Here is a 13005-nt window from a genome sequence, read left to right on the forward strand (position 1 = left end):
GAAAATAAAGTCATGCAGTGTTACACAGTAGGGGTAAACAATAATTCTTACGAAACATGCATGAAAGTGATCCATACAAAAAATGGCTGTGAGGAAATGTTCTTTATACATCATCTGCTGCATATACACTGCATGAAAATGAAATGTTTTTGAAATTACATAAATATGAGTATTTCTCATATTCCTATCTCTGTAAATAACTGATTCTTGCCAATGCAGGAAAAATACTTTCATTCCTGACAAAATGGTTCTTTACATGTTTTCTTTGGATATATTTTTTGACTGCTATCAAAACCCAGCGCTACTCTCCTGCAGAGCAAGGGGGCCTGATCTGACACCTGGCGATGCCGTTGCACTGCCAGGTTTCAGCATTGTTAGGGGGCAAAAGGCAGGCAGGAGGGATGCAAGGGCAAGGCAGAAGAGCAAGATCATCTGCTCAGCAAACACCACCAAACAGGCCAATTTCAAAATAAACACACCACTGAAGAGATGGGCTCTTTGACAAGAGACTTCTAAACCTCCTCTCCTGGAACGATTCTTTCCATGACCGAGTCACTAGTTTTATTGATGATCTCTCACTGCTCATGACCTGAGAGAAGACCTTATTCAAACCACTGCTGTTTGATTAAACCATTAATAAGATATTTGACGCAAAGGGGACTGTATATTAAAAAGAGGATAAGCAGCCTTTGGGAAGAGAGGTGTTTTTCTTCGTTAAATGTCAGAGCAGTTCCAAAAACTGAACAAAACCAAGACCTACCAATGAAGAAAACTATTCCTGTCACGTAACTACTGATTCCAAACAAAAATGACAAATTCACAGAACAGGATGTTTTAAAAGGTGTTTGAGGTGACCTCAAATTTCTGACCTCTCTAGTTGTTTGCTAAAGAGATGAAGCTAAGTCTTGCCAGAGCAGGCACCTATTCACCACTGGTGTAACCCAAGTGTGGATAGCTGGTGCGGCTCAGTGGTTGATTGCCTCCCAAACACTTTGGGAGCATTCCCACTTGATTCCTGCTGAAGAACTCGCTTGATTAGGTCATTTTAGGAGCCAGACTTCCCCCTCTGAAAGAGTGGGGTATCTGTCATGGGTCAAATGACTCAGAATCAACTTTAATAACAGATAAATAAGAAACAACTTTTCCTTAAAACCAGTAAGGTTAGCAACAGCGGAACTAAACTGCAAAAGGATGAAGCAATGAAAATTATTGACAGTAGCATCCTCTTTACATGCTATCAATGACAGCATTAAAGGCAGAAATACAGACGATAAGGGTTCGTTCACAAACGTGATGACTCCATTTGTTTTGCAATAACATTATTTTGCATGCATAAGTGAACAATTCTTAAAAGAACATTAAATATACAGTTTAATCAAAATGTATCAATGCAATCAATACATTTCAAGATCCCTGGCCTGATTTTCTACTCAAATCTCTCTTAGCTGGTGTAATCCCACGGAATATAACAGCTTTGTTCTTGAGGGGATAAAATCAGCTGCAGAAATGAAGTTACATCTGGAAATGATTACTAAAAGTCACAATATAACTTTCTCTCCCCTGTGCAAGGCATCAAAAGAAACTGGCAGAAATCATGTGACTACATTTTTGTCTAGGTAAAAAGACAAATGAATAGGCAAAAATTAAAGGTCATGTTGATAGCATTAGACAATACCATCTGAAATACTTCCAGGGAGAATTGACCAAGAAATAATATATAAAATCCAGAAATACCCAAGCAAAAAGTCACTATCCTTAAATATGTGCCTTCATTTTACCTCCAGCATGGGCCAGACATTCCAGACTCTGCAACTTTGAATACACAAGTGGACTTACTCCTTACTCAGGTATTAAAGCATTTACATCCCTTAAAAAACTAAATTCTAAATGCCAGGATATCAAAGGTACTGCAAGTTTATTCACTGAAGCAGACTGAGTAAAAATAAAATATTTTTAATCCCTGTCATTTCCACATCCAGCATTATTACAATACAAACGTTGCTCTGGAAGGACAATATGGAATATGAGTTCAAAGAAATACCAGGACCCTAGAAAAATCACCCTTTTACAAGATCCATGAAACTGCCTTTCTTAAATGAAGAATGTTAGCTGTCATTCCGCAGCTAGTTTGCATGAGAGTTCAGTCTCTGATCAGACTGCAGTTCATCTATTCATGCAGCATGAATTCCCTAAAATGAGTGTACTACCTACCAGCACAGAGAAGGGAAAGATTCAGCAGTGAACACTAGTGTAAAAAACAAATACTGGTGTCACTAGTGTAAACCCAGTATTTCCTGCTCCACTATGGAGAGTTTGATGTGGGAGAAGCGCAACTTAATAAAATAACGTTGGGCTACAGTGTGAGTGCTTCTGCACCAATTTTTGTCATGCATTTTGCTATATATATGTATCTCAAAACCAAACTTCCCTAATACCCGATTGCTGTAGGGTGTTTGGATCAAAGTCCCTGTATATTGCTTTAATTGGTTTATTGTACTGCTGTCTTGGACAGGTTCAGAGGTAGAGTCCCCCTCTTGTCATAAATATTACAGAGTTTCCTCCAAAACTTATTTTCTATTATTTCTTTGTTGAGGATCTCCTAGAGGTTCCTAGAACTCACCCCTTATGTACTAGGTCTTGTGTAGACATGTACTGAAAGATAAATCATCTCCTAAAGGCTTTAAATCTACAGAGAGAAGAAACATCAGTCTACAGATGGGAAACCAAAGCACAAAGGGTCAGATCTTCATTTAAGTGCATGCCTGGGGGAGCAGGAGCCTCGGGAAGCAAAAATGAGGTTAAGACCAAACACGTTATTTAATATCCTCAGGTAACAAAGGAAAGCTATAGCATCAATTAAGCACTGAAGGATTAAAATCAGGTTTCCTTGAACCCACCCAACAGGACAAATAAACAGCATTGCATGTAACTGCTTTAAGAAGATGAAACTATGGGAATAGTTTCATGTATTCTCAAAGTTAATCTATCCACAAATGAATTTGGCTTTTTTTTCTCTTGTCTTTATTCGAAACAAATGCTACAAGGAATAGCAATAAAACCACTTTCCTGTCAATTATGTATTGAACTGTGAAGCAACTAACTGAAGAGGTTATGGTTTCTGCATAAAAATGATCAAACATAACAATAAAAAAAGTGCTTTGGAAATTTTTTTATGAGTAATGTCATGAAAATGTTAATAATAAGCTAACTGGCACTTTTTGAGGCTTTCTCATGAATATAACATCTTAAATGAGTTGGTCATGAGACTGTATTTTTGAAGAGTCCACATTCATACTAAAAGATGATATAACTCTTAGTAAAATCAAAAGGATGGATTGGTTCTATTTTCATCTTTATGCCAGCCTAAACAAACAACTGTAGCCGAGTACATCTGGAGAAAAGAAGAAAAACATTTGCTGATACTGTGCCATGTCCCCCATGACCTCATCCTACAGAGGGCATGATAAAGGACAATCTTGAATTCAGGAACATGCAGGGCAGTGGGGCTGGTCACAAGCACTCCGCTATGCCAACAGCACTAAAAGGGCCATTAGTAAATCAGCATTATATATTCTGGGCATGCTTGGGATCAGTAATTAAAAATTGATTTTTAAAACCTTGAATTAAATGGAAATACAAGGATATGGGAAGATAGTATCTCCACATTCCATCTCCAACCAGAACAGTTTGCCCCTTATAACAAATTCACTCCAGCTTCCATATACTGGGCACATAAAATCAAAACACTTATCGAACAAACACTAAGTGTTGCACACAGCTTTTTATTAGAGTTGTAAAAAGAATGAACTTAAAATCTTTTTAAAACAAGGTATTTTGAAGACTACTGAATCTTTTATTAAGGTGTGTAGCTTCTGACTACATAACTGCAATTTGCTCTTACTATGAAGACACTCTAGGGGAGATACATGGTCTGAATCTAACAGGACAAAGCTTCAGAAAAGCAAAGAATATCAGTGGAATTTGTTATTAAAGGATGAAGTGCAAACATATGACCATTAGCCAATTTAGTCCATTGTAAATAGATTCTGGAAGGGACCACAATTCAAAGGACTCATTAACTTAATATGTGCTCTTATCAGCCAAAGACTCTTTTAGTACCTGAAGTGAATTTAAAGTTGAAGATATATGAACGATACTAACACTTCTTCTCTGCAGACTTTTCTGCATATGATCTACAGTTCAGCATTACTTTACTGGAGTCTAAAACATCCAGCTTTGGCCTGGGCCTGAAAACATATGGTCCTTCTTTTCCTCAAACAGTGCTGACAGATTTTGCTTGTCATGCCCATACGAACATTTTCTACTCACAATTAACAGGACAGCATCCAGTACGACTGGAATTAACAGAATAATCCTGGGACAGAGGCAAACAGGATTTGGCCCTTAAATTATACATATCAGGCAATTGGCCGGTTAATGACAATTAGGGAAATTCACTTGAGAGTCTCTCAGTGAAACTGGAGACCCAATTTTGCCTTGAAACTGGTAAATGTTTTCATACAATACTGAAGTCCAAACAAACCCACAGTGCCTGGCTTAGTCTGTTGCATCTATTTCAAGGGTGAGCTTTCTGAGACAACAACCATCTGTTTGCCCTGTGTTTTTACCAAACAAGAGGGTGTTCTATTCCTTGGATTCTTAAGCTCTGCTGCAACACCACTAATGACCAAGTAGTAGCAAAAGCATTCTTGTCTTAGATACCAGAGAGCCAGCATTGATTTCTAGACAATACTCATGTAACAAAACATTGTTTTTTGCTGGAAATCACAGAGCCATAATATAGCAAAAGCATCACAGAAAGTACATGGCAAGGTAGATGCGTTACAGACATGGTTGTATTCCAATATCCCGAAACACTTCTTTTGAGTTGCATTATAAATTTTGAGATAATATCAGTTTACATGAAAATAGTAACACTTCTGTAACAGCAAAATAATTATGAGCACTACCAGAATGTGAATCCAGAATCTACTGGTCCTTCCAAAGCCCTACAGCCAGACAAAATATGTTGGAATATGAAGCTTCACAAAGCTGTTTCTTAAAATTAAGATCTCATCCTAAACCCAGGAAAACATTATACCACTTCTGTGTTTTCCAATCAGCTTTAGTTCTTTCCTTCTCATATTATCAGTAATGAAGAACTTACAGTCCAGGCTATGCCCTTAGTGCCCTTGGGTCCCTTTTAGCTCTCGTTTATCATCAAATTCTGCCTGAACTCAGTGACCAATTCTGTTGACAATGCACAAAAAGGAAGATGATTTAGCTGCTTTTCTGCTAGCAGGATTGCCTCCCCAAAGCTGGAGGAGAGCAGCATTATCAGTACCAGCAGCAGTTCTGCCTCTGAGTTCAAGTAGGGAGTCGGAGGTGCTGAGTAAAGCAGTGACAATTTTTTCTTTAGTCATTGTTCAGAGTAGACTGCCCTTTCAACTGATGCCCTCCGTTAATCTTGTGTTTAGATCACATCACCTCAAGTACTCTACCTAGTTTTATCTGCATTTACAGATGAAAGAAGTAAGTATCTGCATTCATTTTACAAGCTTTTGCAGTAGCATGTGATCAGCAGGGCTCAGAGAAGAATACAAGCAATAATACATTAAACTGTCACCTAAAGAATAAAAAGATGCATTATATTGCCTGGTTCCATCAACATGGACTGATACACCAAGATGACTCCTGAGAGGAAAACAGGCTGCTGAAAGGACAATTACTGCAGTAGTAGCATAAAATGGCAGCACCAACAAACCACAGCAGCAATCAGAGTGTGGAGGGTAATGAAAACTCATTAGGTATATGATTAGGAACCAGGGAGTTGCAGGAGCCCATCAAGAATTATATCAGGGAAAGCTTACTGATACTTCTGGTCCCTGTATTACTTTATGAGCTTATGACAATTTAGGTTATTTCATTCTAATGAAAATCTTTTCCTATTTCTAATCTCTTCAGCAGATTAAATATTGCTAGAAGGATTATTGACACCCACGCACAAAGCCTGGACTCATCCACTGAGTTTAGTTATCTATTTAAGGTCATTACAGTTGAAAGACAGTCCCTTTTGGTCAACTCTATACCCAGTAGAGGACAAGCAACAGGAGAGAGACAGCCTTTCTGAAATCTCTATCACCCCTTAAGTAATTGCTTGTTTTCTGCTATCCAAATAAATGCTCTGGAATGAATATATTTCAAATTAGCCTCCTTCGTTAAGTAGAGATGGATTTATGCCAAGTGCTGCCATTTACTTAAGTCCTTCTGCAAGACTGTTAAAAAGGGAAGTTCTAAGCAGCAACATCTTGGAGACAGAATTTGTCCTGGGCACAGTCTGTGAACAAAATGTATGCACTTATGTAAAATCACCAGGGACTTAAAGTTTCTGCAGCCTGTGTCTAAACCAAGGAATTTTTATTGAGGGTAAATCACTTCAACTAAATATGATGATAATTTCTGCTTACCTCAAGAAAAGGGGTGCATGGAGACATGTTTATTGTGTTTTTCCACATGAAATAGTCAAAATGAACTACAGGAATTCTGACTTAAATACATGAAGAAATATTACAGCCAGAACGAGCCTTTAAATTCTCTTTTCTCTCTCGCTTGCTGCCACACATTTATATGTAACACAACCGCCTGGTTATTTCCCAAGCACACAGTAAGAGACCAAGCAGTAATAAGTTACCTCACTCAAATGTCAGGTGTATTTTGAGCCACGGTAATATCTCAGCATCTCACATACCTTTCATGTCCCCTAGTTTAATTATCAAAGGAGCACTGAAAAGGAGCACGGGAATGAGGTGTAGATGAATATGAATTATTGAAAGGGACTAGGAAGAAAGCGCTGCAGAAACAGGAGTATCTGTCATTTAAGCTCCATGTAAGAGGTTTTAAAGCACAAATGAGAGCAGTGAATGTGAAAATGCTTTGACTGGTGTTTGTACTGCTCAACAGAGAGTAGAGGGTGTTTGAGCTCCCACACAACTTACCTCTTCACAGTATGGGGAGGTCCAATATTGGGGGAATACCCAGCAGTACCCAACATGTGCAAGCCAGCTTCTACACAGCTACCTCCTCTTGTCACAGCTTCAGGAGACACCTCAGTGAAGGACTGGGGGATACTGGCATTTTCCAGTGCCTTCTGTCTGTCTGACCTGCCCTTCAGGACCACTACTTTTGCAGTTTACAGCAGTGTATCTTGCCCTTACTTAACCGAAGGGTAAAAATCATTCTCTCAAACAAGATTCTCTCCTGTTTATGCCAAGGGCTTGCACTCATCCAGACCAGCCACTGGCTGCTAACACCTGGCAGGACAAAACTTCTGGGTAGAAGAGCTGCTTCATTGGAAGAGTTCCCCTCCCTTCAGAAGCCTAAGTGACCTTTTAATTTAAGACGTTTTCTGTTTTCTAGCTCAAGCATTCAGACTGAAATTTTGTGTCTTCACCTAATCTTCAAAGCAGTATTTCCTTTTGCTTCGTGTTAACACTCATTCAACAACTGTGGATGGTTGTCATGTCACTGATAATCTTTTAAGGTCTTAATTTCTTTTTTTTTGTAAGTCAAAACTTTAATGTCTTTAAATAACTTTGCCTACCCCAGTCCTTTCAAATTCTGCAAATCTTTTTCAAACAATGAAATCCAAAACCACAGGAACTGAAAACTTAACCCTATTTACATTTAATCCATGATCCGTAGCATCAGCTTTTTAAATATCTCTACAAGCATCTTTTGATTAGTTTGGAGGATGGACTACGTGAATGGAGTAATTTTATGTTTTGCTTTATGCTACCCCATCATATTATAAAATCAAACAGCATTTCTGCTTTCCAGACACTTGCTTTTCATTGCATTCATCTCTCTTCCTACTTTATGGCTGTTTTGCTTTAGATTAGCCCTCCATAGTGGACATATTAGTCTGTTTTTCCTCAGATTCAGTCTAATTTTATTAATGCCTACCTTTTCCTCTAATCTCTCTCGCTCCGTCTCTGTCTATTGATCCTGCCAGACATTTCCCTTGATTTTATCATTAATTAATGCATCTTTGTAGTGTTTACAACAAAAGCTGGGTTATAAATGTGAATCACATACCCATTTGCTTCCCAGCCACTCAGAGTCACACTTGTTCCAAATCAGTATGCTGATAATTTTAAGATTATAGTGAATGAAACATTTTCTGATTACTTTTCCCCTCCAGTCTTTCAGCATTTGCAGCTGATAAGTCCTCCTGACTTTGTAGGATAGGAGGAGGTAGGGAATACAGACTGAGAACAGAGTGATCAGTTTGCAAAAGGTAATGGCCCAAAATGTCAGCTTCGGGCAGGGAAGCTCAAAAGGGGCACTTAGACCTTCCTAATCCTTATGCTGTTGCATGCCAAGCCAGCTCGCTAATGTACCTTAAAACAGTCCAAAACATCTTCTACATGAAGAGCTGATGAAGCAGCCAGACATCAGGGGAAAGTGGAAAATACTTATCTATTGACAGCAGGACAGGAACTTGAGCAATCCTTTAGGTGTTGCAGTACTGAAGCTTTTCACTGCTGAAGCCTTGCAGCCCTGTATGCTGAGAGGAGTCTGTCCCTCAGCTGCCAATGCCAATTTCCAAACCAACAGGGAAAGAGTTCGCAGGGGAGGAAAGTGCAAACCAAGGGTTTACTTTTGAAAATGGCTCTGCAGCTCTTAGTTCACTTTTGAAATACGAACCTGCGAAGAGTAGGTGTTGTCAGATGGACTGAAAGACAAGTCCGATGAGAGCGGTTGAGGGAAGAGCTTAGTTTCTCACATGATGGTGGGCTATTAAAATATGTTCAGTGTCAGCATAAGAAAGTTGTCCCCAAAGCAGATGGTGGAACTCCCAGAACCAGCACAAGGAGGAAAAGTTCCTTCCTTTCCTCTCTCAAAGGGAAAAGTGAAACAGCTATTCAGAGCCCAGTGGATGGGGATATTCCCACGGGTTCACAGAGACTGCAATGCAAGCACACAGTCTCTTTCTAATAGTTTCATACTAGTATGATCAAATCATAATATCTTTGTATTTTAGCCTGAATGAGGCTAACATTGCATTGATTAAAATGGGTAACAGATCTCAACAAGGAACTAGATAAGTTATTAAGAGCAGCTTAAGGGTACTTCTTAACACCTGGGTGGTACTGTATGCACAACAATGTCTTTTACGCATATTGCTTTTTAACGCAAGGTCTCAAGACTTAGGAAGAAACATAGCTGGAATGATTCCTTTTTTGACTTTTAATGCATCATAAATGCAGAACTGGATTTGTATGGTAATTCGTTTGAACAGTATGGTGTTAGAAAAAACAAGATGAAGTAATCAATCTCACCAGTAACAACTCTAAAAAAATTCTCAGACCTTCCTTCACTAGTTTTAAATGCTTCGAGAAATAAATCCTAACACGAGAGGGGGGGGAAAAAAAAAAATCAGCATTCAGTATTCAAATCTACCTCACCTGCTTAGCAATTCACATTTTAATCTGGCAGTTCGTCACAGTAGCTAATGTAATTTTAACACTGTTTCTATTTGAAAACTGAAAGCATTGCTGTATTTTATTCTTGAGCTACATAACTTTAGATAATCAGTCTTACTAGTAACTTATCCACCTATTAAAAACAGTCTTCTCCAGCATAGCTAGTTGAAGATCAACTTTTTAGTATCTCCTGTCCTTCTCCCCAGATGGGAGCTTGATGTCTTACCTTGGTATCATAGAGTTCTCCTTACCAGACCACAGTAGTTACATTTATTTGATTTGACTAGGAAACCAAGACACAGACATATTAAGTGATATGCCTGGGACAATAAAGAATTTTACAACGGTAAGAGATAAAGAAAGAAGTTCTGGATTGTAACCACAATATTACCTCTTCTCTTTCAATACAGCACTGCCTGATGGCAGACATTTTAGCGTGCACGGTAAGTCAGGTGCGTGTCTATGTATACAGACAGATACCCACTACCCGGTGATCTCCAAAATCAATGGCACTTACAGACATACGCATCCCCCGAGTGAGCATTCTCCTCAGCACGAAACAACAGCATTCATGGTACTTGAAACATCTGGTTAAGTGTTCAGTTTTTCTTGCTAACAAATTCGCAACACCTTTTTCTGCCTATTTCCCTCTTCAAATTCAAAAATGGGTGTTATTTTTCCCTAACGCATGGTGGCACAGATACAATTTCTCTGTTACCTCTCCCTTTGCAGATACCCTTCAGATAGCTTCTCTCTGAAGCAAAGCTTTCTCTTTCTTAATCATATCTCTTGTTACCTACTGTAGAAATGCATAAAAATGGTAGAAAAAACCCAACCTCAGCAGTCAAATGGCAGTCGAATATCAAGTTTTAGAGGGTCTTCAGAAATAGTAGAAGTTATATCTGTAGAGCTGTACCCAATACTATATATTGGGTATTTGTGATATTTCAATGATCCTGAGGTGGATTACTGAAATGACTCTTTTAGTATCAGTCATTAAATTGGTGTCATTCATAAATGCTTCAGAATTTTGAAATGAAAAGCACTTGCTAAGAAAAATATCTATATTGTTTCCAATTTTTATCTCACCAAAGGTTTTACATTGTCAGGATGGTTTCAACTTTGATAGAAACATCAAAATGCACAGTCCAAATGTGCCTGCAGAGTAGGAGAGAAAATGGAAGTTTGTATTCTTGAAGAAAACTTCCATTTACCAGCAACAGCCTCATGCTGATTACCACCAGGGACTGTTTTAATTCCCTCAGTTGCTAGGCTCTCAGTGAGGTCAAAAATGCAGACCGAATTTTTTTCCTGATGTGCATGCAGTTAGACAGATGTGCCCTTTGGTTTGGATTCCAGGAAGGGAAGGTTGCATGTGTTTCCCATAAAAAGTTTTGGCACCTCCTAATGGAACGGTGCTCAGAGACAGTAGAAAAACTTCTTCCTCAAATGCTGAGCTTGTGTGTGGTGCCCAGGGTGAGACTGATCACCAGAACTGCAATCGGGAGGGAGTTATTCTCCAGATCAGGTTATGAAAGACTTGAGATTGTCTTCCTCTAAAGCATGACTCTCACATTACCTGGGCATATCTCACTTAATCAGTCTCTTGCTATGTGGAGAGATAATAGCACTCAGCTCTAAACTGTGGCATTGAGCTCTCTGTTCCCTCTGCCCATGTCACACAACATTTTAATCCCCTAAAACCTTTTAAACCTAAGTGATTCAGCCCCTATGCAAAATTCATTGGGATCAACATAGAAATGTTTATCCTTTTGAAATTAGTTTCCTTGAGTACTGTCCATTAACAGGTATAATTTTCTAGAAAGCACAGAAAACTTTGGGAAACTTATCTGAAGTTAATTCCTAGGTTCAGTCTTCACGCATGGAGAAGAGTGAAAGGACACAGAAATTTGTGCATTACATGTCATGAACCTTATTTTACATTTACATAGCAAAGGAATGCTCCAAATAGTTCATTTCCTTTAGTGGCATTTTGCCTACTGAGAAGTGACCCTGTTTGGCTGTCATCAAACTCGACAGATAAAAAAGAAACAACTTTTACAAAGACAGGGATGGAAATAAGGAATAAAACACTGCCAACAATATGTGACTCAGTCTTCTAATACAGTTTGTGGCACAACAGGAGCATGGACCAGGACTGGGGTTTCTAAGGGCTCGGATGACCTAGCAATATATTATAAAAGTGCTTAACAAATTAAGGGCACCCATTGCCTGATTTACCACATATTCCTGGGCAATTGCAGCATTATTCCACTGGAATCAATAATGCTGCAACTCAGTAAGACTCGAATAATGAAGAGGTGAAGCTAGCCCTTTACTGTCGATTTAATTATCCATACAAACTAGGCATTTGGCAAGAAAAGGTATTTCTATTGCTCCATGAAGACAAATTATGAGGAAATAAACAGGAACATGAAGTGAATGTTGTTGGACTGAATAAAATGTTGGCATAAATCCTGAAAGTTTACTTTCTGGACTGAATAAAATGTTGGCATAAATTCTGAAGGTTCACCTTGCAATATATAATGTCATAATTAAACTAAGAAAAGAAGGCTAAGCTATTCTTTATGTCCAATGAGTAATATAAAGACCCGAAAAGATGTTGAATTTCCATGTAACAAGGCTATCTAAATCCAATTACTTCCAGGAGTGTTAACCACCTGTGAACACAATGAAATCATTTAAACTAATTTTTGCGTGTTAAAATGCTCCTTTTAATCCCGTGTCAATTATTTTGCAAATAAATGAAAAATTATTTTATTTATTGTAAGAGTTCAGATGGCACAAACATAAAGAAGCTGGGAGAGGCCAGGGCTATACATTGGCTAAGGCTTAGAGAAGAATTAGCCCTCACAGACAAAAGGCCATATACACAATTGATAAAAGAAATATCATCCAATAATTCTGCGATGAAATTGCACCAACTGGAGATTCAGCACTGGCCTAATTTCTAAGCCAATGAATGAAACAGTACAGAGTTTTAACATTAATTTCTTTCATTCTCATTTTTTCTCCTCCTTTTCAGTGCATTCATATTTCCTTAAATAATTATTTTGATTTACACTTTTGTTTTCTCTCTGACTTTAAAAGCCTGAAATGCATCTTCTGTTATAGATGCCAAGCAAAGTAATTACCTTTGTATTATATTTAAGCATTACAAAAAGTCCAGTTGGGAAGGAAGGAAGATTGACAACAGTGCCTTTATTAAATTACATGCCTGCTCCCTGCGGGATGATTGGAAGACCTACAAGCACATACAATTTCAGAGTGTAGTCTACCCCTCTGTAAGACTGTCCATTATATACAGACATCACTAGTCTTGAATATATATACGTGCACATACATATCTAATCAGTTTTGTCTTCAGCTCCTTTTTGCTGTTCTGACAGAGAAGTACTGTCAGGTAAGTAGTGCATGATCAACCCAGAAATGCATGACCAAACTATTAGAGCCTAGGCCACCCTCCTCAAGTTTCTCAGCATAAGAAATTCTCCAAAAG

Source organism: Strix aluco, chromosome 14 (assembly GCF_031877795.1).
Source record: "Strix aluco isolate bStrAlu1 chromosome 14, bStrAlu1.hap1, whole genome shotgun sequence".
NCBI classification, from domain to species: Eukaryota; Metazoa; Chordata; class Aves; order Strigiformes; family Strigidae; genus Strix; species Strix aluco.